General features: G+C 44.4%; 1 protein-coding gene across 3 annotated transcripts in view; it reads right to left on the bottom strand.

Annotated features, from left to right (window-relative positions):
- Positions 1 to 3,285, bottom strand: part of SGSM3 (small G protein signaling modulator 3) — a 30,859-nt gene extending 27,574 nt beyond the window's left edge. Inside the window, exon 1 of one of the 3 annotated variants that reach the window (XM_022596566.2) lies at positions 3,182 to 3,285. The gene's annotated coding sequence lies outside the window, so the exon portion shown is untranslated. The remainder of the gene's footprint in view (positions 1 to 3,181) is intronic. The other 2 variants (XM_089920042.1, XM_089920043.1) reach the window with 2 other exon arrangements.
- Between the last annotated feature and the right edge of the window lie 7,265 nt (positions 3,286 to 10,550).

Below are 10,550 nucleotides of genomic sequence, written 5' to 3'. Positions count from 1 at the left end.
TGATAAAGGTATTTAATGAGTCCAAAGAAACTAACTTCCCCAAACAATCCAGAACATTAGCAGAGAAAAAAAATACATACAAAACCTACATCACAAACACTTAGAAAAAGCAGAGATGTGTTTATAACTGAAAAAGAGGCATAATATTGGAAGTGAAAACACAGCAGTTAACTGTGCCTACAGAAAAGAGGTGAACGTCTCTCTCCTCATTTATGAATTGTGAGCATAAATTAACAAGCCTAAATGTTCAAAAAGGGGAGGTGATTATATATGTATACTATTTCAAACAATGGTGTCTTCAAAATCAGTTCATAAACCACACTGAACGTCAGCGTCGTTACTTCAGTCACATGGTGCTGCTGGGAATCTAGCACCTCCCGCGAGCTGAACAACATCCTGTGAGGTATTCACTCCACAAACATCTACTGACCAGTGTTCTAGGAGAGAGGAGTGGGGTGGTGAAAAAGACAAAGGCCCTACTTTCACAGAGCTGACACTGTAGGCACGTATTATGAAGAAGAAATTAAGGCTCAGGTCCCAGGTCTGGCAGACTCTAAAGCCTACACTGTATATTTCAACTGTACCATCTCTCACTGGCGAGATACAACTTCTAACAACTTCTAAAAGTCCACACCTAAGCATGCAGTCCTGACACCACTGTCTGGAACAACTTAGGGTTTCTCTCTGTTGGCAGTCCACTATCACCTTCTCAGTGAAGTCTTCCTCCCCCACTCCCAAGAGCAAAGACTGCTCGTCAGGAGTTAACATACAGTGACATGTATGAAATTCTTTTTCTCCCTCATTAGCTCCTAAACTCCCTCAGGGCAAGAACCATATCTCAGCCTCTTTGTAAGTCTAGAAGATGGTACCTAAGGTAGGTATTCAATCAATGGCTGAGTGGAGTTCATGAGAAAAATTTCAATAGAGTCGAGGGGTGGGGGCCAGACTGCAATGAAATAAGGAGTAAACGGAAGAGAAGGGCATAGAGTTTGCTTTTTAAGGACAAATCTAGAAAGGAAACAGATGGGAAGTGACAGTAGTTTGAAGAAGAAAGGTGGCCACAGGAAAGGTGGGGTTTTTTGTTTTTTTTCTTTGAGAATGAGAAAGACTTGAACATATATGTTGGTAGGGTAGTACAGTGCAGTAGGAAGAGCGGGGATGTCAGAATCAGAGACCTGAATTTGCATTCTGGCCCTGTCACTATGTCTGTGGACAAATCACTTAACCTCTGTACTTCAACTTACACACATATAAAATGACAATGATAAACCTGCACTTCACTGTGACGATTACAGCACTTGGCAAAGAGAAGAGATTCAGTAAGTGGTACCAATGATTATTACCGTATGTGGAAGCCTGGACTCTGGTGTGCTAACCCCTCCCGCATAGTTTGTGCTTCAGTCCAGATTTCCTGTCTCACTCCTTGTGTAATATGTGACGGCAAAGAAACAAGATCCTTATTTCTCCTGTATGTGCCACCCTCTGTGCTATTCCACTTCCTTGTGACAGTCTGCATGAGCTCATGAATGGCTGCTGTGGAAAATTACTGATGTCACCAGCTGAGGAAGAGAGACAATCTGGAGAATAAGCAGATGAAACTGATGTTAAATTATCAAATGTACCAGATTTTGAGCTCCTGCCAAAGCGTTCATTGAGAACTAGGAAGAGAGAAACCAAAAACACAAACACACAGAACCTTGTTTAAGTTTCTAAGCCAACAAGGTGTCCCCAGCATCCACTCTGGGCACTGAAAGATGCCGGTATGATAAAAGAGATGATTCCTGAGGTCCTTTCTCAATATTTTACCCTGACGTCAGGTTCATTTCTGTGAGGTACCTCACCGACTCTTCTGTCAACCTGACAAGTTCCCAAATTCACAAGATTAATATTCAACAATTTTTGTTCACAGCCTTCTAAAGTTGATGCCATGGGTCGTGTTCACCTGTTACCTGTATCTGGTCAAGAGAAACACCTCACCCCGGCCCTCTCTCCCAGATTACACACATCCATGCTTAAAAAGGGATAGAAGAGGGCTAAAGCCCAGGCTAATGTAACAATTAGTGATGAAAAGGCTACAGGCACCTGGGATTATTAAAAGACAGGAAAGATGTTGACTATTATTTAGAATCAATTACCAGCTAATTATGGAGAACAGAAATAAATATGTAAAACAAAGAAGATATAACTCCATCGTTTAGAGTTCAGAGAGAACTGGAAGATACGGAAAAGAGATGAGGAGGAAATGTATGTCGAAGTTGAAAATTCACTTTTTGTGAAACAGAGTCTGATTAGGAACTTGAATTTACCAAGAAAGAAAAAGAAAGAAGGGTAAAGAATATTCCAGACACCTCTAAATATCCCACCAAAGTGCAAGCAAAAAAGGGCCACCAACCCCCCACAAATCGCATATGCAGCACAAGACTGGAAAATACGATACAGTCATTCGTCACCAAAAAGAGACTTTAAATCACCTCTCCCCCCCGCCCCATATAAAAAGCATCTTGGATCTATCATTAAACAATGTATGAGAATAATTTTCAAAATTCCAATCCTAACCACACTGGCTGAGTCCTGGATAGTACATGCCTCAATTTCTCCAGCGTTAAAACCCCATACTACAGTGTGTTCAGAGTCTGGCCAGAGTCTGAGCCTGTGTTCTGACCCCAGACTTGAATCTTTAAGGTAAAGTTACAAGTCACACCTGAAGAGGACTCTGCTGCTGTAAACGTATTCGAAGCAGCCGTTTTATCAAAAAAACCCAAAATACAAAAAAGGTCGCCGGCCTGAGGTGCGGCTTCTGTAAATTGCTCCCAGCCGCAGGAGGGGGCCGTTATCGGGCTCGAGCCCCCAAGGCACTACAGCTCAGGCGCCGGGAGCCCCCCATTCCCGCTGGGCCGGCTGGGGGGTCCCTCCCCGGGAGGCCAACCCCCGCCCCGATCACCGCCCGCGCCCCTCAGGCCTCGCGCCCGACCTCGAGAGCCCGGGCCTAGCCGGGACCCCAGCCCCGCGCGCCGCACGAGCGAGGGCCGGCCGGCGACGGCGCCGCCTTGCCCCTCGGCCCGTCAGTCCGTGGGTCAGTGGGTCGGTCCACAGCCCCTAGTGTCCCCACCGGAGGGGCATGGGTGGGCGCCGGGCCCCGCAGACCCAGCGAGTCTCGGCCAACCTCTCGCTCCGTACTCACCTGCCCCGCGGGGTACGTCCAGCTGCCCCGCAGCCGCGGGCCTCCGCCACCACTGTGCCAACGCTTGTCAGGCTCCAGGCTCGGCCCCTGTCGGCGCTCGGCGGCGCCACCGCGCACGCGCGCCGGGCCGAGCGGGCGGCCGCGGGGCATGCTGGGGGCTGTAGTCTTTCGGGTCCGTTGGCTGGGAGCGGCGGTGGGGTCTGCGCGCTTCTGGGCCCCGCACACCAGCCTCCTTTCGGAGACTAGGCCGCGTCCTCCGGTACTGGGGGTGGAGGTGGAGAGGCGACCTTCGAAGCCCAATTTTGGCCTAGCGATGCCCACCTGGCCTCCCGTCTGCGCTGCAGCCCTAGGAGTTAGGGGAATATGGGGTGTACCAGTGGTCAGGATGGGGGATAGACGCGGCAGGGCTCTGGGAAGGAGCGGCTTACCTGATATTCATTTTCTAAACATTTAAGTGCCTTCTTTACGGGTGTACAAACCAGTCCTAGGCCAGCCTGATCCACTCTTACACAATTCACAAGTCTTGGAAGGAGCCGCAACTAGTAACAAATTGGTTGAAGTCCTACCCAAGAAATTCAATCTTCAGGCATAATGCAATGAGAGGGTGTAGTCAGAGGCCTGCATTTGAGTCTATCAACCATGCTAACATTTGGCTCACCCATAAAATAAGAATGTGAACTTGTGGTGGTTGTGAGAACTGGATGCTGTCTGAGAAAATGTTGAAGTGCAGTACGAATGAACAGTCCACGACGGCAGCAGCGCCCGTCTCCATTTGATATCCAGGTCCCAGTGGACATCAGGCTCTAGTTTTTAAAAAAAAAAGCACTTGCCATGTTTTAGAAAGGTCACCAAAAGCTATAACAGGATTACAGGAATATTTTTCTAGAAACTTCACCCAACTCTGAAGAGATATACCACAATTTCATTTTAGAGCTGCTTATTAACCTGAGCTCAGGTTCCTAAGGGTGTTCCAAGGTGGGGATGATGCAGTGAATTAATGGGAACCACAGGTGAAGCCTACAAAACACACTAAGGCATTCTCAATCATGACCTCATTGTATTACGCTCACTTTACAAAGCACTTTCACGTTATTCACAAACACTCCTGTGGCAAAAGCAGGGCAAATTTTATCATTAGAATTTTGCAGAGAACTTGGCCAAAATATCAATAATGGGAACTAATAGTGGTTGAAGAACTGCAGATACAGAGGGTCAACTCTAAAGTTATATGTGGATTTTCAACCACACAGAAGTCAGTGCCTCTAACCCCCACGTTGTTCAAGGGTCAACTGTCCTTGGCCTGTACTCTCACAACTAGCACTATCCTAGTTACAACTTTATAAAGCCATGGCAGAGGTGTAACACTGTCCCATAGTTTTAAACTTCTCAGTGCCCTAGAGCCATATCAGTGGAAGGCTCCATCATTTGTGGATGGAAACTTGACCCGAAGCATTCATGGCTCCAGTCTCCCTCTCAACCTCATCTGTGGCCACTTGACATCACTATTTGATAGGAGCTTGTTATTTCCTAGGAAACTCCTGTGGGGATTGAGGACAAGGGGGTGGTCTGCAGTAGCTCCCAAGTATCCGTTGGAGCCCCTCCTTCCACTCCAGCTTGGGCTGGGATGTTACCTAGCTACAGTTTCTGGCCCACTATAGATAAGGAAGGCCCAATACCACCACAAATATGAAATATCAGTACAAAATAAAGCGTCAGAATCTGAAAGGGCAGATCTAACATGGCTTTTCTAAGGCCAGAGGATCTTGTTATATGAGAAGAGGGCCTCCTGTTTCGTTTTGTTTTGTTTTTGCGGTACGCGGGCCTCTCACTGTTGTGGCCTCTCCCGTTGCAGAGCACAGGCTCCGGACGCGCAGGCTCAGCGGCCATGGCTCACGGGCCCAGCTGCTCCGCGGCATGTGGGATCTTCCCGGACCGGGGCACGAACCCGTGTCCCCCGCATCGGCAGGTGGACTCTCAACCGCTGCGCCACCAGGGAAGCCCAGGGCCTCCTGTTTTGTGCCACCAAAAAACTCATTTCTTTTTCATTTGACCTTTTGTCCAAGTGGTCACTTACAGATCACCTCATCCTCTGAAGTACTCAAGTTGAAATCTGGGTCAGAAGCCCAAATCAGTTTCTTCCTGAGTTCGGACTTTTCATGAAAACAAATTAACACCCATACTCACCTCTTAAACTATTTCCCGCGGCAGAAATTTGGCCTTTAAGAATCTGTCTGTACAATACACAGCACTTAATGAGGTAAAGATAAGGTCACACAAGATCCAGAATTGAAAAGCCAAATTCTGCTTTTACTTTTAGTTACATTCAGAATTAGTTACGTTCAGAATTTAGTTACGTTCAGAATTCATGAGCTAACGTTTGTGTCCATCAGACCACATCTCTAATAAAGAACATACCTTATAAGTAATATATGTGAATTCCAGTGTTTTTCATCTTTTTTTTTTGCGTGTGTGTGTCCACGTTGCACGGCTTGTGGGATTTTAGTTCCCCAACCAGGGATTGAACCTGGACCCTTGGCAGTGAAAGCACGAAGTCCTCACCACTGGACCGCCAGGGAATTATGAATTCCAGTATTTTTAAAGTGTTATCATGACTAAATATAACGTCTGGGCTTCCCTGGTGGCACAGTGGTTAAGAACCTGCCTGCCAACACAGGCGATACGTGTTCGAGCCCTGGTCCGGGAAGATCCCACATGCCGCAGAGCAACTAAGCCCATGCGCCACAACTACTGAGCCTGCGCTCAAGAGCCCATGAGCTACAACTACTGAGCCCACGCGCCATAACCATTGAAGCCCGCGTGCCTAGAGCCCATGCTCTGCAACAAGAGAAGCCACCACAACAAGAAGCCTGCACACTGCAACCAAGAGTACCCCCGCTCGCCACAACTAGAGAAAGCCCACGTGCAGCAGCAAAGACCCAATGCAGCCAAAAATAAATAAATAAAATAAAATAATTTATTAATAAATAAATAAAACGCCTGTTCCAGGTGGAATCCTGGAACAGAAAAAGGTCATTAGCTAAAAACTAAGGACTCAATTTAACAATGTATCAAATTGGTTCATTAACTGTGAAATGGTACATCAGATATTAATAATAAGGGCAACCAAGTATGGTGTATATGGAAACTCTCTGTACTATATATGCAATTTTCCTGTAAATCTAAAACTTTTCTAAAATTTAAATAAAAATTGCATTTAGAACTTTAAAAAATGCCCAGAAGCAAAAAGAAAATATAAAACACCTAGGAATAAATCTAATTAAGGAGGTAAAAGACCTGTACTCACAAAACTATGACTCTGATGAAAGAAACTGAAGACGACACAAACAGATGGAACAATAAACTGTGTTCATGGATTAGAAGAATTAATATTGTTAAAATGACCAAACTACCCAAGGGAATTAACACATTCAATGCAATCCCTATCAAAATATCAATGACATTTTTCACAGAACTATAACAAATAATTATAAAATTTGTATGGAAACACAGAAGGTCCCAAATAACCAAAACAATCTTGAGAAAGAACTAAGCTGGAGGTGTACGCCCTGATTTCAAACTATACTACAAAGCTACAGTCATCAAAACAGTATACTACTGACACAAAAACAGAACCATAGGTCAATGGAACAGAATAGAGAGCCCAGAAATGAACCCACACTTATATGGACAATTAATCTACGACAAAGGAGGCAAGAATATACAATGGGAAAAGACAGCCTCTTCAATAAATGGTGTCAGGAAACGTGGATAGCTACATGCAAAAGAATTAATAATGAGCATTGGCAAGGATGTGGAGAAAAGGTAACCCTTGTGCACTGTTAGTGGGAATGTTAATTGGTGCAGCCATTATAGAAAACAGTATGGAGTTTCCTCAAAAATTAAAAATAGAACTACCATATGATCCAGCAATTCCACTCCTAATTAGAAAAGATATATGCACCCCTATGTTCATTGCAGCAGTGTTTACAATAGCCAAGATATGGAAGCAGTATCTTGTCCCATCAATAGATGAATGGATAAAGATGATGTGGTATACAAGGGGGGAAAGGAGGGGGTGGGATGAATTGGGAGACTGGGATTGACATATATACACTAATATGTATAAAACAGATAACTAATGAGAACCTGCTGTATAGCACAGGGAACTCCATTTTGCTGTACAGTAGAAACTAACACAACATTGTAAAACAATTATACCCCTATTAAAAAAAAAAAGATGATGTGGTGTATAAATGATGGAATATTACTCAGAATGAAATCTTGCCATCTCCAACAACATGGATGGACCTAGAGGACATTACGCTAAGTTAAATAAGTCAACAGACAAATACTGTACGGTTTCACTTATATTTGGAATCTAAAAACAAAAGAACAAAACATAACAATAGAAACAGAATCACAGAGAACAAACAGGTGCTTGCCAGAGGGGAGGGGGTGGGGAGAGGGAAGAAATAAGTGAGGAAAGTTACGTGGTACACAGTTGCAAAATAAGTGAGTCACAGGTATGAACTGTACAGTGTGGGGAATATAGTTAATAAATATGTAATATCTTTTTATGGTGATATATCATAACTAGATTTATGGTGATCACTTTGAAATGCATAAAAATACCAAATCACTATGTTGTATAACAGGAACTAACATAGTGTTGTAGGTCAATCATATTTCAAAAACAAACAAACTCATAGAAAAAGAGATCAGATTTGTGGTTACCAGAAGTGGGGAGTAGGGGCAAGGGGAACTGGATGAAGGCAGTCAAAAGGTACAAACTTCCACTTACAGAATAAAGAAGTACTAGGGATGGAATGTACAACGTGATAAACATAATGAATGCTGCTGTATGTTATATATGAAAATTGTTAGGAGAGTAAATCCTAAGAGTTCGCATCACAAGGAAAAAATTTTTAATTAAAAAATTAAACTTCTTTAATTTTGTATATCTTTACTAAGCTTACTGTGGTAATCATTTCATGATATATGTAAGTCAAATCATTATGCTGTACACCTTAAATTTACACAGTGCTGTATGTCAATTATACCTCAATAAAACTAGAAGAAAAAAAATCACCTTAAACTCATTACCCAAGAAACCACACTATTTCACTATATAGCTTTCCAGCCTTTTTTTTTTTTTTTAACTTTTTACTATTCTTTTTTTTTTTTTTTTTTTTTTTGCGGTACGTGGGCCTCTCACTGTTGTGGCCTCTCCCGTTGCGGAGCACAGGCTCCGCACGCACAGGCCCAGCGGCCATGGCTCACGGGCCCAGCCGCTCCGCGGCATGTGGGATCTTCCCGGACCGGGGCACGAACCCGTGTCCCCTGCATCGGCAGGCGGACTCTCAACCACTGCGCCACCAGGGAAGCCCTTACTATTCATTTTTTATGTTGACTCATTCCCAATTCTCTGGTTGGTTCAAGTTCAGGATGCACTCACCCATGGTAGGCAGACCAAACCAACAGCAATGTCCTCAAGTCTCAGTCTGCTCCCCAACTAACCAGCAAGAAGAGAGGAAGGTTGGCGAACACTCCTGAGCTCGGAAAGGAAAATGACATTTTCTGAATACTTTCTTCATGTCAGACCCTGGATTTACATACTGTTCTGGAGACACCTACCCTCTGTGCTTCCACTGAAGGATATCTGGCTCTCTTGGTTATTGTATGAAATCTACCATCAGCCAGGGAAAGAGGGCAGTAAGTGCCCAGGTGTCTGGCTGCAGCTGAACAGAAGACAGTGGTCCCACAGTCTGCCAAGACCCCGATTTCTGGATGGTTCAGATCCTGGGGCTTGCATCATTGGTTAACTGAATTCAGTCTAATCTTTGAGATGCCATGAGTGTTCTCTCTTCTCAGGAACCTGAAGCCCACCCAAATGCCTTTAATTAAAATGTTAAAATAACAAAATTGTACTTAAGAGTATATCACAACACAGCCACTAAGAAGAACAGTATGGAGGTTCCTTAAAAAACTAAAAATGGAACTACCATACGACCCAGCAATCCCACTACTGGGCATATACCCTGAGAAAACCATAATTCAAAAAGAGACATGTACCACAATGTTCGCTGCAGCACTATTTACAATAGCCAGGACATGGAAGCAACCTAAGTGTCCATAGACAGATGAATGGATAAAGAAGATGTGGCACATATATACAATGGAATATTACTCAGCCATAAAAAGAAACTGAATTGAGTTATCTGTAGTGAGGTGGATGGACCTAGAGTCTGTCCTACAGAGTGAAGTGAGTCAGAAAGAGAAAAACAAATACCATATGCTAACACATATGTATGGAATCTTAAAAGAAAAATGGTTCTGGGCTTCCCTGGTGGCGCAGTGGTTGAGAGTCTGCCTGCCGATGCGGGGGACACGGATTCGTGCCCCGGTCCGGGAAGATCCCACATGCCGTGGAGCGGCTAGGCCCGTGAGCCATGGCCGCTAAGCCTGCGTGTCCGGAGCCTGTGCTCCGCAACGGGAGAGGCCACAACAGTGAGAGGCCCGCGAACGGCAAAAAAAAAAAAAAAAAAAGGTTCTGATGAACCTAGGGGCAGGACAGGAATAAAGATGCAGATGTAGAGAATGGACTTGAGGAAACGGGGAGGGGGAAGGGCAAGCTGGGACGAAGTGAGAGAGTAACATTGACATATATACACTACCAAATGTAAAATAGGTAGCTGGTGGGAAGCAGCTGCATAGCACAGGGAGATCAGCTTGATGCTTTGTGACCACCTAGAGGGGTGAGAGACGCAAGAGGGAGGGGATAGGGGGATATACGTATGCATATAGCTTATTCACTTTGTTACACAGCAGAAACTAACACAACATTGTAAAGCAATTATACTCCAATAAAGATATTACAAAAAAAGAGTATATCACAAGTATATAATTATAAAACCAAGAGAATGGAAGAGGAAAGAAGACACACAAACCCACCCACTCAAATAGGCTAGGAAGAAAAACCAGCCAAACCACCAATCACTAGAGATCAGAACTGTCAGAACAAGACTGTCATCTATTTTCTATGAGGAAATTTATTAACTAAAATCCACGGTATCCGGTATCCCCAGTGTGTCTGGTATGTTACAGAAGCTCTCAGATTACGATGCACTGATAGTAGCTGCTTCCTCTCCAGAGGCCTGTACTAGAGAAGGAAGTAGACAGGGTGTCTGAACAGCGCCCAGTGATTAATTCCTTGTGCGAGGCCTAGTAGTTTCAAACATCCCTTCCAGATGCTCACAAGAGAGGACTAACAGAGTAATCGAACTGTTCCTGGAAGAATTGAAATATCACGTGGCTCCGGGCGGTCCATGCCTGCTTGCCACCCTGAACTGCACTTAGAATTTGGCTTTGG

This window comes from Delphinapterus leucas, chromosome 11 (genome assembly GCF_059928025.1).
Source record: "Delphinapterus leucas isolate spDelLeu-1000000601 "Yukka" chromosome 11, BTC_Dleu_Yukka2, whole genome shotgun sequence".
NCBI lineage: Eukaryota > Metazoa > Chordata > Mammalia > Artiodactyla > Monodontidae > Delphinapterus > Delphinapterus leucas.
This window is presented reverse-complemented; position numbering and strand designations above follow the sequence as displayed.